This window comes from Cnephaeus nilssonii (genome assembly GCF_951640355.1).
Source record: "Cnephaeus nilssonii genome assembly, chromosome: 4".
In the NCBI taxonomy this organism is placed as follows: Eukaryota; Metazoa; Chordata; class Mammalia; order Chiroptera; family Vespertilionidae; genus Cnephaeus; species Cnephaeus nilssonii.
Window position 1 is genome coordinate 36,651,268 of NC_137075.1, and position 18,842 is coordinate 36,670,109.

Consider the following 18,842-nt stretch of genomic DNA (forward strand, 5'->3'; position numbering starts at 1 on the left):
ATTGTTATTCTCAGGGCCAGAGAGGAGTAGAACAGAGTGAAGCAGAGTGTGCATCCAGAACAAACTGGAGCAGGACAGCGTGGACTCGACCATATTGGAAAGAAGCACTGCTGTCTAACCAGAGAAGCAAGTCACCCTAGGGAGACCTAGACACAGGCCACTTTGCCCCAGGGACACATCATAGCCATGCTCTTCCACAGCTGTGCTGTCTCATAATTGAGCTGTAACACTACTGAGTGGCCGCCATGCTGTAACATAATTAAGCTGTTTGCACTGAATAAAGTTTGGTTGACAGACCTTAACAGAAACCTTATCAAAGAAGATGTTCAGATGGCAAATAAGCATATGAAAAGATGCTCCACATCGTATGTCATCAGGGAAATGTAAAGGAAAACAATAGGATACTACAGATCTGTCAGAATGGCCCAAATCCAGAACACTGACAGTATCAAATGCTGGTGAAGATATGGAGGAATAAGAACTTTCATACATTGCTGATGGGAATGCAAAATGGCACAGCCACTTTGGAAGACAGCTTATTGATGTGGTTCAAACAACTCTCATATTAATATTAAGGTGCTTTGGCAGTTTCTTACAAAACTTAATGTACTCTTTTTTTAAAAAATATTTTTTATTGATTTTTTTACAGAGAGGAAGGGAGAGGGATGGAGAGTTAGAAACATCGATGAGAGAGAAACATTGATCAGCTGCCTCCTGCACACCCCCCACTGGGGATGTGCCCGCAACCAAGGTACATGCCCTTGACCGGAATCGAACCTGGGACCCTTCAGTCTTCAGGCCGACGCTCTATCCTCTGAGCCAAACAGGTTAGGGCAAAAACTTAACGTACTCTTACCGTAGGATCCAGCATCATGTTCCTTGGTATTTGACAAAAGGAGTTGAAAACTTATGTCCACACAAAAATTTGCATATGGATGTTTGAGGCAGCTTTATTCATAATTGCCAAAGCTTGGAAACAAACAACCACTTACATTTATTATAAGATATCTCTTTCTTAGGTGAAATTGTCAGTGAGATTCTATGGCAATGGTTTAAAGAGCTTTGAAAACAGTATAGGTATCCTTGCAACCCCCTTCCCCCCCAAAACAAAACTTCTTACCTCTTTGCCTATCATCTACATTTAATAGATAAGGTGATATTTTTAAAAGTGGTAAATGTATGAATATATGATTTATTTTACATAGAGTGATTTAACAGGGAGCTGACTTTGTTTTTATTTTCCTTCATTTAATAGCCATTTCCCAACTGTGTACATTGTAGCTGTCACTATATAAGAATACAAAGGTTTAAGTTAGTTAAAAAAATACATTGTTATTTTCACCTAATGACATCCCAGCTCTGATTAGTTTATCTGCCAGACTACCCATTGCTCTGAACCCCATAGTATTTAGAATATACCCTTTTATCACTGCATTCACCATAGTGTATTGGAATGATCTCTTTCCCTGTTTTCCCAAGCCACTGTGAGATTCTCCAGGCTATCTCAAGCACCTGGTACAATGTCAGTGTGGCACATAGTAGACCCTCAAAAATATTGTTGTGCCAAACATAACCAACCTGTTTCTTAGGCAAGCCCTGGAGAGTTCTGTAAGGAGTGCCTAAAAAAGGTAAATCAAAGCATGTAGTCTTGCAGTGAGGATATTTTCCATCAGATGCATTACTTGAGCCCTGGCCGGGTGGCTTAGTTAATTTGAGTGTTGTCCCATTCACCAAAAGGTTGATGGTTCTATTCCTTGTCAGGGCACATACCTAGGTTTCAGGTTCGATCCTTGGTCTGGGAGCATGCCATGAGGTAACCAATCGATGTTTCTCTCTCACATCAATGTTGTGTTTTGTGTTTTTTTTATCTCTCTCTCTCTCTAAAAGGAAAATAAAATAAAACATATCCTGAGGTGAGGATTAAAATAAATGCACTACTTGATTGGCTTCTGCAAGGGGTGAGAGGCCCATCAAAGACTACTTGCTCCTGTCACATTTTGGTTAACCTTGACCAGTGGCTTATTGTTGAAGATGGGTAGACTCTGCCTCCACTAAGATAAAGAGAATTACCCCCAGTAATTAAAAGCATGTCAGGGACAGACCCAAATTTAACCTCATACTTGAGTGTACCCCATTCCAAAGAGTCTAAGCCTGCTTCCTGGGGACAGGGTCTGCATCATGCATATTTGTTGTGTTCTTATGAGTCTAACATAGAGTCTGACACATATTAGGAACAAAAATATAATAGCTAACAATTATATAGTGCTTACCATGTGCCAGATACATTCTTCTAAGCATATTATATGTATTAACTCATTTAATCCTCACAATAGTGAGGCAGCTATTACTATTACCCCCATTTTACAGATGAGGAAACCAAAACACACAGGAATTTATATGGCTGACCCAACGTCACATAGCTCCAGAGTCCATGCATTTAAATCCTTTGTCCAGTGCATTTAAATGGAAGTGACTAGATCTCTCCCTGTACCATATTTTTATAGCAAATGGTTTGAACCACCTAGGGTACAGTCTCCTCCCCTCCCCCCGCTAGATGGTCATTAGCACAAGGTCATTCTTTGACTTTTATCATCCTCAGTTTCCAGCGCAGTATTACCGCGAAGTAGCAAGACCAGTGTGCGTATCTGTGACCACCAGGGGGCACTGTGGCCACACGCCCTCTTCCCCCTCCCTCCGGCGCTACCCGAGAGGGGCGGGGCCAGCGTTGGGCGGAGCCTGAGGGACGCCCAAGGGGAGCAATCCCGGCGGGCCCCGCGCGCGGCCGCGTTTGAATGGCCCTGAGTGGGGCTCGGCCCGGGAGCCCGGGGACTCTCTAGGCTTCCGGGCGCAGTTGGTCAGCGCCGGGGCTCGACTGAGGCGCCGCGGGACGATGAGGCGCCGGTAAGTGACGGCCGGGCCGTGCGTGCCCCCGCCCGCAGCTGCCCGGCCGGGGCCGGACTCCTTCTGGGGCCTGGCCGCGCCCTGGGCCCACCTGCAGGCCCCGCGGGGCCTCGGCGCGGCCGGTGGCGGGGCTGCCCGGGTCGGGGTCGGGGCGCGAGGCCGCGGTCTCCGGGGCGAACCCCCTGCCCGGCCGCAGCGGGGAAGGTCGGGGCTGCGGCCCCGGGGGCGCGAGGGGTGCGGGCGGGGCGGGGTGAGGCGCGGACGGGACCTGCTGTCACTGTTTATCTTCGGGTGGAGCCGACATCTGCGGCCCGGGGAGCGGGGAGGACGGAACGCGCGAGGCGACCCGTCGGAGGGCAGCTTTCCCCAGCCGCCTGGGCCCGGCCGCGATTTCCTGGTGTTCTGACGGCTTCTCGGTGCCCCGACTGATAAGCTTTTGTTTGGCAGGACAAAAACTGGACATAACTGCATAAGAAATGCTGATTACAACCTTAAAAGACCTCATTGTGTTTTCTGGAAAGTTGGTCAGTAGCTACCTAAGCCTTTTTCTTTGCTCCCAAATGGACTTACATATGGAGATAACAAAGAGTTGATTTGTTTTCTTGTGGCTTGTCAAGTTCCTTGAAGACAGAGTTGTCCATGTCAGTTTCCTTGCAGATTAAAAAATAAGTTACTGTAACAGAAATTCTGTAATCATCACCAGCTTAGCACCAGCACGCATTCTGAGAAACTAGTCCACGTAATAACTTAAACTTGTAAATAGCTTATCCTGCTTTTTTTGTAAAACCAGCTCCAGACTGGAATCAGAACCTTAGACATTGAGGCTTTTTACTAACTAGGCTAATAACTAATGGTGTAATAGTAACAATGGTTACTATTTGTGTTGTGCTTTCTGTATGCAAGCACTGTTTTGAGAGCTTCGATGCGGGACGGATACTGTTGTCCCCATTTGACAAGGAGGAAACTGAGGCACAGAGAACTAAAGTGACATGTACAAGGACACACAGCTAATAATTGCTGGGGCCCACGCAGGCTGGCTTCCAGCCTGTGACTATGCTGCTCTATCTAGTCTGTTGCCTTCTTTGTATGTGGCTTTTTTTTTTTTTTTTTTTTTTAGTTCACAAAGCGCTTTCATTTCATTTACTTCTCTCGGCTTGGATATAATATAGATGTGTGCAAAGTGTATTTGTGTCGATGCATACCCAAACACTATAAAATCGAGTTGTCTGCTCTTGTTGACCATACTTAAGTTTTGTACACTGAGTAAAAAATCCAATCCATTGGGTATTTTAAGATAAATGGAGTTCATAAAGTTCATGTTTGTACTATAATTAATAGTTTTAAATCCTTTGTATCATTTCCTGAAAGTGTAGAGAACAGTTCAAAACCTATGTGTTCCCAAAAATTTTAAAGGGAAGGAAAAAAAGCCCAACACTAGGTGTTCCTGAAAATATACCATTAAATATTAATGTTTTCATTCTGAAAACGTTTTGAAGGTTACTGAGCATTTCGAATGATTACACTTAACCAACTGCTCCATTAGGTTCAAAAGCAAATTATTCAATAAGAAAACAGCAGCTTACACTATTAACAGCAGTGCTTTTAAATTCATTCACCAGTTGTCCAGCTTTTGATTGCCTCTATGCCCAGCACAGTGTTAGCACAATAGCTATACCGCAGAAATGTGCCTGAGTAACCTCTCTAAAATTCTGAGGGAGGTTACTCTAATTTGGGGTATGAGATTAACAAACAAACAAACATATATGTGTATATGTAATGCTCTATATTAGTGGGCGTATGCTGAACTGAACTGAGCAAATCAGTAAAGCTTCTGCAAAGAACTGACAATTGAAGGATGGATACAGGCCACTGAATAGAAAAGTATGAATGGGAATTTTAGTGAGGAAACTGTTCAAAGGCTTGGAATTGAGAATGAAAAGGATTCTTCTAGGAAGTTCCTTCTGAGAAAAATAAGATGTGGGCAAGACTGAGGAATGTTTTTTAAGACATATATCAAGAAGTTTAGGCTTGAGAGAGATACATGTGTGTGTGTGTGTGTGTGTGTGTGTGTGTGTGTGTGTGTGTGTGTGTTTGTGTGTATGTATATGAGCAGATAGATATATGATTTTGGAAGTTTTATAACTTTTCTTTTTTAAAATATATTTTTATTGATTTCAGAGAGGAAGGGAGAGGGAGAGAGAGATAGAAACATCAATGATGAGGGATAATCATTGATTGGCTGTCTCCTGCATGCCCCACACAGGGGATCAAGCTGGAAACCCTGGTATAACAAGGGAATCAAACCATGACCTACTGGTTTTAGATCAATGATCAACCATTGATCCATGGAAGTTTTATAACTTTTAAATGTATGACTCTCAACTGGGGGCAATCGGCCTCCTCCCCGCACACACATTTGGGAGATGCCACTGGCATCCAGTGGATAGAGGCCGGGAATGCTACTAAACATGCTGCAATAGGATAGCCCCTTCATAAGAAATAATTACCCCTAGCATCAGTGGCCCTGAGACTGAGAATCACTGTTTTAAGTTGATTGTTCATATGGCCCGCTCTGTTTTCATATGCTGTAGATAAGTATGAATGATGAGTTTTAGGAGCATGTGTACAAGCAATAGTAAGTTGGGGAGAAGTGGGCTCAGAGACCTCAAGAGAAAGAAGGCTGTTGTTAGAGTCCTGGGGAAGGGAAAGACTGGAGGCAATAGGATAAGAGCAATGAGAATAGACAAGGAGTGGCAAAATGAGACAATTTTTAAAAAAAGGATTTTTTTCTAAGTTTGAAAATAATGCATATTTATGGTAAAAAAAATTTAGGAAATGTGGATAGAGAAAGTGTGAAAAAACAACACAGTTATAAACTCCCTCAAACAGGAAGAACAACTGTTAACATTTTCATGTAGAGTGGTTCCTTTCAAATCTTTTTTTATGCTGATAACTATCTTCTCTTTTATAAAACTAGGATTATACATTTTTCTCCCTATGGCGGTTGGATGTTTTGTTTTGACTCAGCATATCATGAATATTTCTCATTTTTCATTTGAAAAATGTTCTTTGTAATAGTCAGTCTTTGTTTTTTGTATGTATTCTTTTGAAATTGGGAATTTTGCTTTATATTCACAGGAGACATTTGAAGGAAGAAATATTAGAATATGATGACTGATTAACTATAGAAAAAAATTAGGGTAAAAGTCTACAGTATCTCCAAGGTTTTAAATCTGGGAAACTAAAAGAATAGTGGAGCTACTGAAATAAATATACACGATTATAATGCTTTTCGTTTTAGGTATGTAAACTGCCATTCACAGAGACACATAATAACATTTTAATGAGGACCCTTGATGCCTATCACCTCACATTCTTCCTAAAACTCCTATAGTAGTTAATCTTCCTTTAATTTTCTTTCCTTTTAATTTTCTTTTTTTTTTCACTTTTTTTTTTTCCAGTTCTTTCTTCGCAAATCTTCCCCTTTCCCCTTATTGGAAAGGTTTTTAGAAATACATTTTCTGTTAATATCCTAAATAAGGCTCAAGTTTATATTGAATTTTACTTTGAGGATTAAAGGACTAGTTTGGGAGGTTTTTTTTAATGTATAGATTGCTACAGTTTATAAGCAAGAGGTGAGTATAATTCTTTGGGGGAAGAGAAATTATCTTTAAAAATGCTTGCCAAGGCCCGTTTGGTGTGGCTCAGTGGTTGAGTTTCGACCTATGAACCAGGACTTCATGGTTGGATTCTTGGTCAGGGGCACATGCCTGGGTTGCCACTGGATCCCCAGTAGGGGGTGTGCAGGAGGCAGCCAATCGATGATTCTTTTTTTAATATAATATTTTTATTGATTTCAGAGAGGAAGGGAGCGGGAGAGAGAGATAGAAACATCAATGATGAGAGGGAACCATTGACTGGCCGCCTCCTGCACACCCCTTACTGGGGATCAAGCCCGCAACCCAGGTATATGCCTCTGATCAGAATCGAACCCGGGACCCTTCAGTCCGAAGGCCAACGCTCTATCCACAGAGCCAAACCGGCTAGGGCTCGATGATTCTTATCATTGATGTTTCTATCTCCCTCTCCCTTCCTCTCTGAAATCAATTAAAAAATACATATATTTTTAAATGCTTGCCCAGTGATGGGATGCCTCATAATATCACACCAGTCAGTATTACATTGCTACTTTATCAATCATTATACTTATTCAGTTAACTAGAGGCCCAATGCATGAAATTCGTGCAAGAGTAGGCCTTCCTTCCCCCAGCCACTGGCACTGGCTTCCCTCTGGCATCCAATGAACCAGGCTTCCCTACAGCCTATGGCAGGCACCCAGGACCCAGGCTTCCCTCACAGCCCCGGCTTCGTCTGGAAGGACGTCCGATCTAATTAGCATATTATGCTTTTATTATTATAGATTAAGAACCATTGTTCTTAAGGACTCTAGCATAATATTTTGTTGATTTTTTTAATTCTCAAAGGGCAATCTGCCCTTATATCAAGGTCTTAGGGTATCCTTCACATTCTGATCAGGTACTACAAAAATTAATCACAAGTGTTAATAGATTGGTAATAGATTTGACCCAAATCATGAAGATAGAGTGTTAAAATTAGTGTAATAGTATATTAACCTATGTTTTTGAGAGTCATATATCTTATTGGTATATCCGTTCATACATAGAATCTATCTTGAAAGCTTCAGAAATATCTTTAGTAGTTAAACAAGGGGTCAAAAAGGATCCTTAAAGGTGACATTGTTTTGTATATACATATATTTTCATTTATGAGTTTAATAAGACAATTAGAAAAGTTTAGAGTATTTTTCCTCCCTGTGATTATTTCCAAAAACACAGTGGAATGTTCTAAGAGGGAGAGTAAGGGATATTTACCAAAATTTGCTAATAAGATAATCATCTACTTGGCTTAAGAAACTCCAAGTGTTCCCAAAGATTCAGATGTTTAAATAGCCATTTAAGAAGAAATGTATAGTATACTATTAGTAAATGTATAGTATACTATTAGTAAATGTATAGAATACTATTAGTAGTATTCGTTGAAAGTAAAAGTCTAAAAGGGAAACATCTCCCTCTTACCTAATCCCCCAGTCACACATAGCTTCTCTCTAGAAGTGATATTTGTCCCTGGTTTCTTGTATATCCTTCCAAAGATAATCAGTGAATATATAAACAGTCACTCATGTACACATTTTGTTTTTACCTAAGTGGTAGCATACTGTTCTGCACTTGCTCTCCACCCCCTCTTCCAGTATAAAGTCATTGAAAAAATTAAATTTATTGGTCCAAAATCACGATAAAGATGATGATAAACAACCACCTAGCTCTCAGAATTTAGCTAACTTCATGTTCCCATTTTTAATCCCAATTCCTTAATGTAGTCTGCTCACTGGACCTAGTTATTAAAACTGAGGAAGAGGTGGTGGGAATGGTAATTCCCCTTTGGCATCAATTTTATACTTTTTATTTCAGAGTGACTTACTTGGTTATAAGAAAGTTGGAATTCAGTTTGGTCTAATTGATTGTAATGATGTGTTATCATGTTGTACCTACTGAATTTCCAAAAATCTGTGTTTTCATGCTTGACCTGCCTTCCTGAATTTGACATTGTTTCTCAGACCAGCCTTCCATGGGAAACTGAATTAAGAGAAGGTGGTGTGATGAATCATCATTCAGCCAATACAAACACTGTCAGGGTTTATTTCAGGTACTAGGGTTTTGACTTGTTCTGAACATGGAATCAGATTAAGGGGAATTATTTTTATATTTTGAATATTTAATGATTATCGGGCTCTGATGACTTGGTAAATTCATTTCCTATAATAAACCTAGCAAGTGTAGGAGACATTCCAAGTAACTTGATGGGGTTCCCTTTCCCTGGACAGTGCATGAATAAGTACTGCTTGTATTTGTTTCTGTCCTCTTTTTCTTCTCAGTGTTGTTCACTTTCTTTCCCCAGTCCTGCCCTCTCTGACACATTCTTTCAAAATGTTAACTTTAATTAGATTAGAACCTTAGAAGGGATTAAAAGGCTCCAAACAAAACTAAACACTCAATAGAATGTATCATTATTCTAGCAGTCTAATAGTGTCTCATATAGCTTATAAAAGCACAGTTAACATTCTCTTTGTCACTTTTAGAGTGCAAGTGTTTGCTGCCTTTGTACAAACTCCCCTCCTTGTAAAATATACCTAAGAAAGAGATGTCACACTTAGGGAATCATGTGATCTTTTGAATCTGGCTTCACATTATTAATCCCAATTGGGATTTTGTTTTTGTTTGTTTGTTTTGAAGTCTTATGATAAGTTATACCAGCTCTATACTGGGGAACATAATTGTTCAGCCCAACATTTGTTTTGAACACTTATAATAGTTATGAAAATTAATTGTACACATTGGTTAAAATTTAGTGGAACACCTACTGAGAATCACTAGGCAAGTCCTGCTGTACTAGAAGCTATTACTCTGTAAAATGATTCTATGAATATCTTTGCTTTAAACCATGCTCTTCAACTTCATAGCTTAACTCAAAGAGCAATTTTTCTTCCTAAGCTCTTTAGATAAGTCATCAGGGATATTGGCATGCTTAACATATTGTATTACAATTGCTTGTTTTTGTTTTTTTTCCCATTGTAAACCTTGTGGAGATGATGAGAATTTTATTACAAGAAAGGGAAGTTTAAGGGTACAAGCAGAAATGAGGCAGGAAATTACCCGTTGCTATAATGTAGTTATATTATAATAACAAAAATTCAGGTCACTGAATTTTATAATTTTTACAATTATTTTGTTTGTTTGTTTTTACATAAGAATTTGTGTGTTTTGAGGCTTAAGAAACTGTGTCCTATTAGTGTATTGTTTTCTTATGTTAAAAAAGAAACTTAATCCTTTTATTTAAAATATAATTTTTTTACTGTAGAAAGTTGAAACAGAAAAGTAAATGATTCAACTGCTAATATTACTTTTTAGAAAGAACTTGTATCCTTTGTTTTTTTCCTCTCATGCTACATGTGCACATAACAGAAGAAACAACAAATTTGGAAACTGGTAGTAAAATTTGCTGACATCACAAATCATGTTTTAATGAACCAAAGGCACTTGCTTCATTAGTGATGTTTATGTATAACTTAATAATACCTAACATATACATAGTGATTAACCCAGACATTGTGGTAAGATTATTTTACTTAATCCTCACAACACTACTCTGAAAATAGGAACTTAGGTAACTTGACTAAGATCACATAGCTAGCAAATGGTTAAAGCAGGACTCAGACCCAGGAACTCTGACTCTAGGACTGTGTTTCCCATCACAACATACCACCTAGAGCTTTCAGTTTAATCATATAAGAAAAGTACAACTTCATGTTAAATCTTTCAACAGCAAACTAAAACATGATATTTATTGTATGTCAAATTTTCAAAGGTAAAAAATTGATAATAAGGAATCTTCTGTTATTAAGGACTAGAGGCCCGGTGCACGAAATTTGTGCATGGGGGCGGGGGGCTCTTCAGCCCAGCCTGCACCCTCTCGCAATCTGGGACCCCCTGGGGGATGTCCAACTGCCAGTCCCTGTGGGATTGGGCCTAAACTGGCAGTCGGACATCCCTCTCACAATCCAGGACTACTGGCTCCTAACCACTCACCTGCCTGCCTGCCTCATTGCCCCTAACCACTCTGCCTGCCTGCCTCATAGCTCCTAACCACTTGCTTGCCTGATTACCCCTAACCACTCGCCTGCCTGATCACCCCTGACCACTCTGCCTGCCTGCCTAATCGCCCCTAACCGCTCACCTGCCTGCCTGATCGCCCCTAACTGCTCACTTGCCTGCCTGATTGCCCCTGACCACTCACCTGCCTGCCTCATCGCCCCTAACCGCCTCTGCCTGCCTGGCTCATCGCCCATAACCACTCACCTGCCTGCCTGATCACCCCTAACCACTCCCCTGCCTGCCTGATTACCCCTAATCACTCTGCCTGCCTGCCTGATTGCCTCTAACCACTCATCTGCCTGCCTGCCTGCCTGATCACCCCTAACCTACTCTGCCTCGGCCCCTGCCACCGCAGCTTTGTCTGGAAGGACATCCGGAATGACATCCAGAAGGTTGTTCAGCTGTCTGGTCTAATTAGCACATTATACTTTTATTATTATAGATTATTATAGACTAGAGGCCCGGTGCACAAAATTCGTGCACGGGGGTCCCTCAGCCCAACCTGCACCCTCTACAATCCAGGAGCTCTCAGAGGATATCCTACTGATGGCTTAGGCCCACTCCCCATGGTTCTCTGCTCTCTGCGTGGCCTGGAGGGTTCCCTGCAGCCATGGAGATGAAGCCCCCATGCCCTGCTGTGGCTCTCTGCCTGCTGCCGCCATGTGCCATGTGAAGGAAGCCCCAATGCCCTGCAGTATGCTCTGTCTGCCCGGCCTGGGGGCTTCCCAGACATGGACACACTAAGGAAGCCCCCATGCCCTGTTGTCCAGGCTCTGTCTGCAGGGCCTGGGGGTGTTCCCACCGCCACTGCCCACTAGGGAAGCCCCCAAGCCCTGCTGTCTGGGCTCTGTCTGCCACGTCTGGGGACTTCCCTGACACTGCCCCACTAAGGAAGCCGCCATGCCTGGCTTTGCAGGGCCTGGCGGCTTCCTGGCTGCCGAGATCAGGAAGCCGCCATGCCCTGCACTGCTGGCACTGGAGTCTTCCCGCCTCAGCGACCATCAGGAAGACGCCATGCCCTGCTCCTCTGCCGTCTCCGTGTGCAGGGCCTGGAGTCTTCCCGATTGCCACGGCGACAGGCCCTGCTCCTCTGCCTGCTCCGTGTGCGCAGGGCCTGGCGTCTTCCCGATCGCCACGGCGACCATCGGGAAGACGCCAGGCCCTGCCCTCCGCCATCTCTGTGTGCAGGGCCTGGCGGCTTCCCGCTACAGCAGCACTAAGGAAGCAATCATGCCCTGCTCTCAGTTCTCTGTTTGCTGGTGGGACAGGCCAGACACTCCAGCAGCGGGGCTGAGGGGACTGGGCGCCGCCATCTTGTGGGTATGGGGGCCGCCATTTTTGTCACGGAGTGATGCCTAATTTGCATATTACTCTATTATTAGATAGGATGTTGATAGTGGTCATTCTCTATTTCTGTTGCAAGGACTCTGGATGTGGAGGGCAGCTGTCCATCTCTGCCACATTTGCCAAGCTTATATTGTTACCAATATAGTAAATATAACAATTTGTTTTTTTTAGATGTTTTATTTATTTTTTATTTTTTTTTAAAAAATAAATCTTTATTGTTCAGATTATTACAGATGTTCCTCTTTTTTCCCCCCATAGCTCCCCTCCACCCGATCCCACCCACCCCATGCCCTTACCCCCCGCCACTGTCCTCATCCATAGGTGTAAGATTTTTGTCCAATCTCTTCCCGCCCCCCTCATACTCCCTTCCCCCCAAGAATTGTCAGTCCACTCCCTTTCTATGCTGATTCTTTTTTTTTAATATATATATTTTATTGATTTTTTTACAGAGAGGAAGAGAGAGGGATAGAGAGTTAGAAACATCGATGAGAGAGAAACATTGATCAGCTGCCTCTTGCACACCCCCTACTGGGGATGTGCCCGCAACCAAGGTACATGCCCTTGACCGGAATCGAACCTGGGACCCTTGAGTCCGCAGGCCGATGCTCTATCCACTGAGCCAAACCGGTTTCGGCTATGCTGATTCTATTATATTCACCAGTTTATTCTGTTCATCAGATTTTTTATTCACTTGATTTTTAGATTCACTTGTTGATAAATATGTATTTGTTGTCACTTTGTTGTTCATAATTTTTATCTTTACATTTTTATTTTTCTTCCTCTTCTTAAAGAATACCCTTCAGCATTTCATATAATACTGGTTTTGTGGTGATGAACTCCTTTAGCTTTTTCTTGTCTGTGAAGCTCTTTATCTGACCTTCAATTCTAAATGATAGCTTTGCTGGGTAGAATAATCTTGGTTGTAGGTTCTTGATGTTGATCACTTTTGAATATTTCTTGCCATTCCCTTCTGGCCTGCATAGTTTCTGTTGAGAAATCAGCTGACAGTCATATGGTTACTCCCTTGTAGGTAACTAACTGTTTTTCTCTTGCTGCTTTCAAGATTCTCTCTTTGTCTTTTGCCCTTGGCATTTTAATTATGATGTGTCTTGGTGTGGTCCTCTTTGGATTCCTCTTGTTTGGGGTTCTCTGCGCTTCCTGGACTTGTAAGTCTATTTCTTTCACCAGGTAGGGAAAGTTTTCTGTCATTATTTCTTCTAATAGGTTTTCAATATTTTGCGCTCTCTCTTCTTTTGGCACCCCCATAATTCGGATGTTGGTATGCTTGAAGTTGTCCCAGAGGCTCCTTACACTAGGTGCATATTTTTGGATTCTTTTTTCTTTTTGTTTTTCTGGTTGAGTGTTTTTTGCTTCCTCGTATTTCAAATCTTTGGTTTGATTCTTGGGGTCCTTTGCTCTACTGTTGAATTTCTGTATATTATTCTTTATTTCTGACAGTGTATGCTTAATTTCTGACTGGTCCTTTTCCATTTTTTTGGCATTCTCATTAAGATCCTTAAAGGTCTCACTAAGTTCCACGGAGGTTTCTAGAAGATTCTTGAGTAACCTTATAACTGTGGTTTTGAACTCTATATCCAGGAGTTTGCTTTCCTCCATTTCTTTCATTTGTGACCTGTTTCTTTGTCGCCACATTTTGGCTGCTTCCCTGTGTTTGGAGTGGCTTTGTATGGTAGGTGACCTATAGGGCCCAGTGGTTCAGCCTCCCAATCACCTGAGGTGGACACTCTTGGTGCACCCCTTTGTGGGCTGAGTGCACAGTCTTGTAGTTAAGCCTTGATTGCTGTTGGTACACTGGGAGGAATTGACCTCCAGGCCAATTGGCTGTGAGGACCTGCTGTTTCTATAATGGAAGAACTGCTGTGCTGGAGACACCCTTATGGGGCAGAACTTGCTTCAGTGGGGCTTTGGTGCTCACTGAGTCTGCCTCTTGAGTGTGTCACTTATGTATGTGAGGAGTTGAAATCTGGTGTCATCTCACACTGACCACTAGGTACAGTGGCTCCTGGATCTCTAAGGAGGTGCAGGTCAGCTACTGTCTGAGGCCACCCAACAGGAGCTACAGCAAGATCTGAATATTTCTCCTCTTTGCTTGAGGTTTGGAAGTTTTGGAGCTGACCCTTCTGCAGTTTGTTAGGTTAAGCTGCGATAGGGCAGGCCAATCATATGCAAAAGCCACTGCGCACAGTTTGGGTGGGTTTGTAAATTAGTTGGGGTGGGGTCTCAGGGAATCATAGGGCGTGGCAAACAGCGATGGCTGCCAGTCAGCCCTCTCTGCGTCTCCGTGTTTCCACACCCCAGCGTAGTAAACAATGATTCCTGCATGCACCTCAGCAACAGAGCCACGCTCATTTTTCAACCCGATGGCAGACAGTCCCGCTTCTCCCTGTAGGAGTCCGGGTCCCCAGAGTCTTGCCGGAAACTGGAGTTCAAAGCAGTCAGGAGCTTGTGTCTCCCTTCAGATTGAAAAAAAACAGTGCACCCAGTCCCCAGCCCGATTCGCGCGCCTCTGTACCTCTGCTTTTCTGTGCCTGGTACGTCCTACCTGGTCTCAATGTTCTTTTCTCTTTCCTTCTAGTTATAGAACTTCTACTCACCAGCTTTCCCGTGGTTCTGGGTGATAGTCGTTTTGTCTTTTAGTTGTAGTTTTGTGTGGTTGTGAGAGGCAGCACATACAGGTGTATACCTTATGCTGCCTGTTTTTTTTTCTCTAAATATAACAATTTAAAATAGGAGCTTAAAAGCATCCTATCTAATAAAAGAGAAACATGCAAATTGACTGTACCTCTGCTATGCCCACAAGCCACGCCCACCAGCCAATCAGGAGCAGGTATGCAAATTAACCCAACCAAGATGGCGGCAGCCACGGAGCTGGAGCGAGCAGGAGGCTTGGGTTGCCCCCGGCGATGGAGGAAGCCAAACTTTCTGCCAGCCCTGGCCTCTGCTCAAGGCTACAAAGTTTCAATTATAGAAGATAAACAAATCCCCAATACCTGCTTCCAGCCGGCCCTGGCCTCCGCTCAAGGAGGCGCTAAAAAAAAAAAAAAAAGCAAAAAAGGAGGGGCTGGGAGCTTGGGTCACCAGGGGCCATGGCCAGCCTGCAAACAGCCATCAGCCCCTCACCCAGGCTGGCCAGGCACCCCAGCTGGGACCCCCACCCTGAAGGGGGCAAGCAGGCCAGCAGGGGGGGGGCAGTTGGAGGTGAGCAGGCCAGTAGGGGAGGCAGTTTGGGGCGAGCACACTGGCACCGGGGGCAGTTGGGGGTGATCAGGCTGGCGGGGGGGGGCATTTGGGGGTTAGCAGGCCAGTGGTGGGGGGCAGTTGGAGGCAAGCAGGCCAGCAGGCAGAGTGGTTAGGGGCAATCAGGCAGGCAGACATTCAGGTGAGCGGTTAGGAGGCAGCAGTCCTGGATTGTGAGAGGGATGTCCAAATGCCGCTTTAGGCCTGATCCCTGTAAACTGGCAGTAGGACATCCTTTGAGGGGTTCCAGATTGGAGAGGGTGCAGGCCGGGCTGAGGAACATCCCCCCTCACCCCCGTGCACAAATTTTGTGTCCCGGGCCACTAGTTGTCTTTATAAAAACTAAAACTGTAATGCCTTGGATAGACTGGATGAAGGCAAGTGACTCAAAAACTTCCTATCAAATTTGGTATAGGTTAGAAAGCTAAAGATAAATGAAGTAAAACTATAACCATTTAAGGATTTTGCATTTATAATGCTTTGTGAGTACCATTAAGTTCTTGAGCCATTTAAAGAAACTTGGAGTAGAAATCATAGATGATGCATATGCTATTTTATTGATTTTTTACAGAGAGGAAGGGAGAAGGAAAGGGATAGAGTTAGAACCATCGATGAGAGAGAAATATCAATTAGCTGCCTCCTGCACACTCCCTACTGGGGATGTGCCTGCAACCAAGGTACATGCCCTTGACTGGAATCGAACCTGGGACCCTTCAGTCCGCAGGCCGATGCTCTATCCACTGAGCTAAACCGGTTAGGGCTATAAATACATTTTTTAAAAGAAATAAAATGTAGCCGAAACCGGTTTGGCTCAGTGGATAGAGCTCAACCACTGAGCCATGCCAGCCGGGCAGTGCATGACTATTTATAACAGCTTTATTGGTAATAGCCCAAACTGGAAACAAATTGTGGTATATCCACACAATAGGATACTGGTTTTGCGGTAAAAAATGAGTGGACTATTAATACATGTAATGCATGGATGAGTCTCAAAATAAGTATGTTGAGTGAAGGAAACTGTTACCCTCTTTACCCCCAAAAAGAGTATATACTACTTGATCCTGTGTTTATATAAAGTTCTAGAAAATGCTAACTATTCTATAGTGACAGAAAGTAGATCAAATGGTTGGGGAAGGATTACAAAAGGGCACAGGAAATTTTTTAAGATGATAGATGAATTCACTATCTTGATTATGGTAATGGTTTAATGGGTGTATATGTATGGGTGTATACATAAGTATACTTCAGATATGTACAATTTGTTATATGTAGTTAAATTTTAGAGATGTAAACAATTAACTCCTGCCCTGACCAGTTTCGCTTAGTGGATAGAGCGTCAGCCTGCGGACTAAAAGGTCCCAGGTTCGATTCCAGTCAAGGGCATGTACCTTGGTTGCGGACACATCCCAGTAGGAGGTGTGCAGGAGGCAGCTGATTGATGTTTCTCTCTCATCGATGTTTCTAACTCTCTATCCCTCTCCCTTCCTCTCTGTAAAAAAATCAATAAAGTATATTTAAAAACAAAACAAACAAATCAGTTAACTCTTTAAATCACATATCCAGCCAATATTTAAACCTCCTTGATTTTAAACAGGTTTTAAAAAACTAGGATCTAAGCAGTGTCCACTCATTGCATTCAGTTGATACAGCTTCTTTTATTGATTTTCTTTTCCTTTTTTTTTTTTTTTTCTTTGAGCGAGAGAGAAAGGGAAGGGAGAGAGAGAGAAACATTGATGTGAGAACAAAATATGGATTGGCTGCTTCCTGCATCCCCCCTACGGGGGATGAGCCTGCAACCTGGACATGTACCCTGACTGGGTATCAAACTGGCAATCTTTTGGTGCCCAACCAACTGAGCCATACCAGCCAGGGCAATACAGTCTCTTTTAATATATTTCTCTCTCTTTCTCTCTCTCTCCAAAGTATTTGTTGAGGAAACTGAGTTTTGTGTCCCAAAGACTTTCTGTTTTTCTATATTTATCCCCATGGTAGTGTTTATTAGTTTCCTCTTTTTGTGTTCTGTATCTTGTAGATGGTAATAGGTAGGTGAGAGTTGATTATGTTCAGGGTAGATTTTTTCACAAGAATAGTTAATAGTCTTGTTTTATAGTGTTAACTGTGTATCACATCAAGGGCATATAATGTCTGGTTGTTTCCTTTTTTGTGATGCTAAAATTGATCTGTGGTTTAGATGTTGTCAAATTGATCTATCCATTATGAAATTTCCCATCAGCTTCTATATCTTTTTTTTTTTTTTTTGCTTTTATTTATGGTCAAATTGAATAATCATTTCTGGGGAAACAAAAGTATGGAAATAAGGAAAGCTCTAGATACTGATATTTTGAGTATATATGGGCTTTGCCATGGTTGCTTAAATAGAGAGCTTTGCTTCATTTCACTTGTACAATTTCCTGTTTGTCTTCAGGACTCAAATCTAGTGTGACCTGAGATATTTTCCTGGATGCTTTGGTGCCTCTCAAATTAGATGCATTGCTGCTGCTTTTTCAGCAACTTATACTGTCTATTCTTCTTTTATAGCACATAATTGTTTTGTATTTATTGAGTTTCTTGTCATCCTTCCCCACTAGGCCATAAGCTTCTTGAGAAATAAGACATGCACTTCTTTGTTTTTCTCATTTATTTTTTATTAAATTTATTGGCATAATATTGGTTAATAACATTATATAAATTTCAAGTGCACAACTTTATAATACGACATCTGTATACTCTTATTTTGTGCTCACTACCTAAAGCCTAATCTCCTTCCATCACCAAATATTTGATCCACTTTAATCTCTTCATCCTTCCCCACCCCCTTTCTCCTCTGTTAACCCCTAATCTGTTGTCTTTATGAGTTTTTCTGTTTGTTTTGTTTAAGATATGTACTTCTTATTCATCTCTTGACATATGATAGGTGCTCAGTAAATGTACGTTGAATTGAATACATATGCTTTCTTTCCTTTAATCATTTAAAAATGAACCTTAAAATACTAGGACTTTGTAATGATCTTCATTTGCTCACTGGAAGATATATATATATATATATATATATATATATATATATATATATATATATATATATATAGTGTTTGTATATATTTAAGTTAACTAAGAGTTGTTGAATTGCTTTAGGTTGTGTATATAAAAGTATAAAATCAGGCCCTTCCCATGAGAAGTTTTGCAGTCTAGTTGGCAAGAGGAAACACACCTGGGTCAGTTAGTGCCAGATGTCTTACATGTAGGCCTTCAATTACTTATTAATTGTTAAAGACCTAAGCTATGTGATAATAACTAAGTTCCATTAAAAGGTGGTGAAGGAAGAGATCAGTGAAGATAGGAATCAAGAAATGCTTGAGAGAGGAAGATTTGAACTCAGTGGTTATAGTCAGAGGCTGTGATGAACTAGAAAGTAGGGAAAGGGACTTCTCAGGGGGAAGAAACAATTTGTTTCCATAAAAATCAAGTATTAGGACAGGCAGAAAGTTTTATAGCAAAAGTTCAGAAAATGTTATAAAGACCTAATGTTATAAAATATCCTTTCTGTGTTCAAGGATGCTTATAGTGAGTTTAGGAGTCCCTACCATTTCCCGTGTCTTTTTGTGAAAG

At 42.0% G+C, this 18,842-nt stretch overlaps 1 protein-coding gene across 1 annotated transcript in view; it reads left to right on the forward strand.

Annotated features, from left to right (window-relative positions):
* Nucleotides 1–2,759: 2,759 nt before the first annotated feature.
* KATNBL1 (katanin regulatory subunit B1 like 1) overlaps nt 2,760–18,842 on the forward strand; it is a 50,518-nt gene continuing 34,435 nt past the window's right edge. Inside the window, exon 1 of the mRNA XM_079767612.1 lies at nt 2,760–2,901. The gene's annotated coding sequence lies outside the window, so the exon portion shown is untranslated. The remainder of the gene's footprint in view (nt 2,902–18,842) is intronic.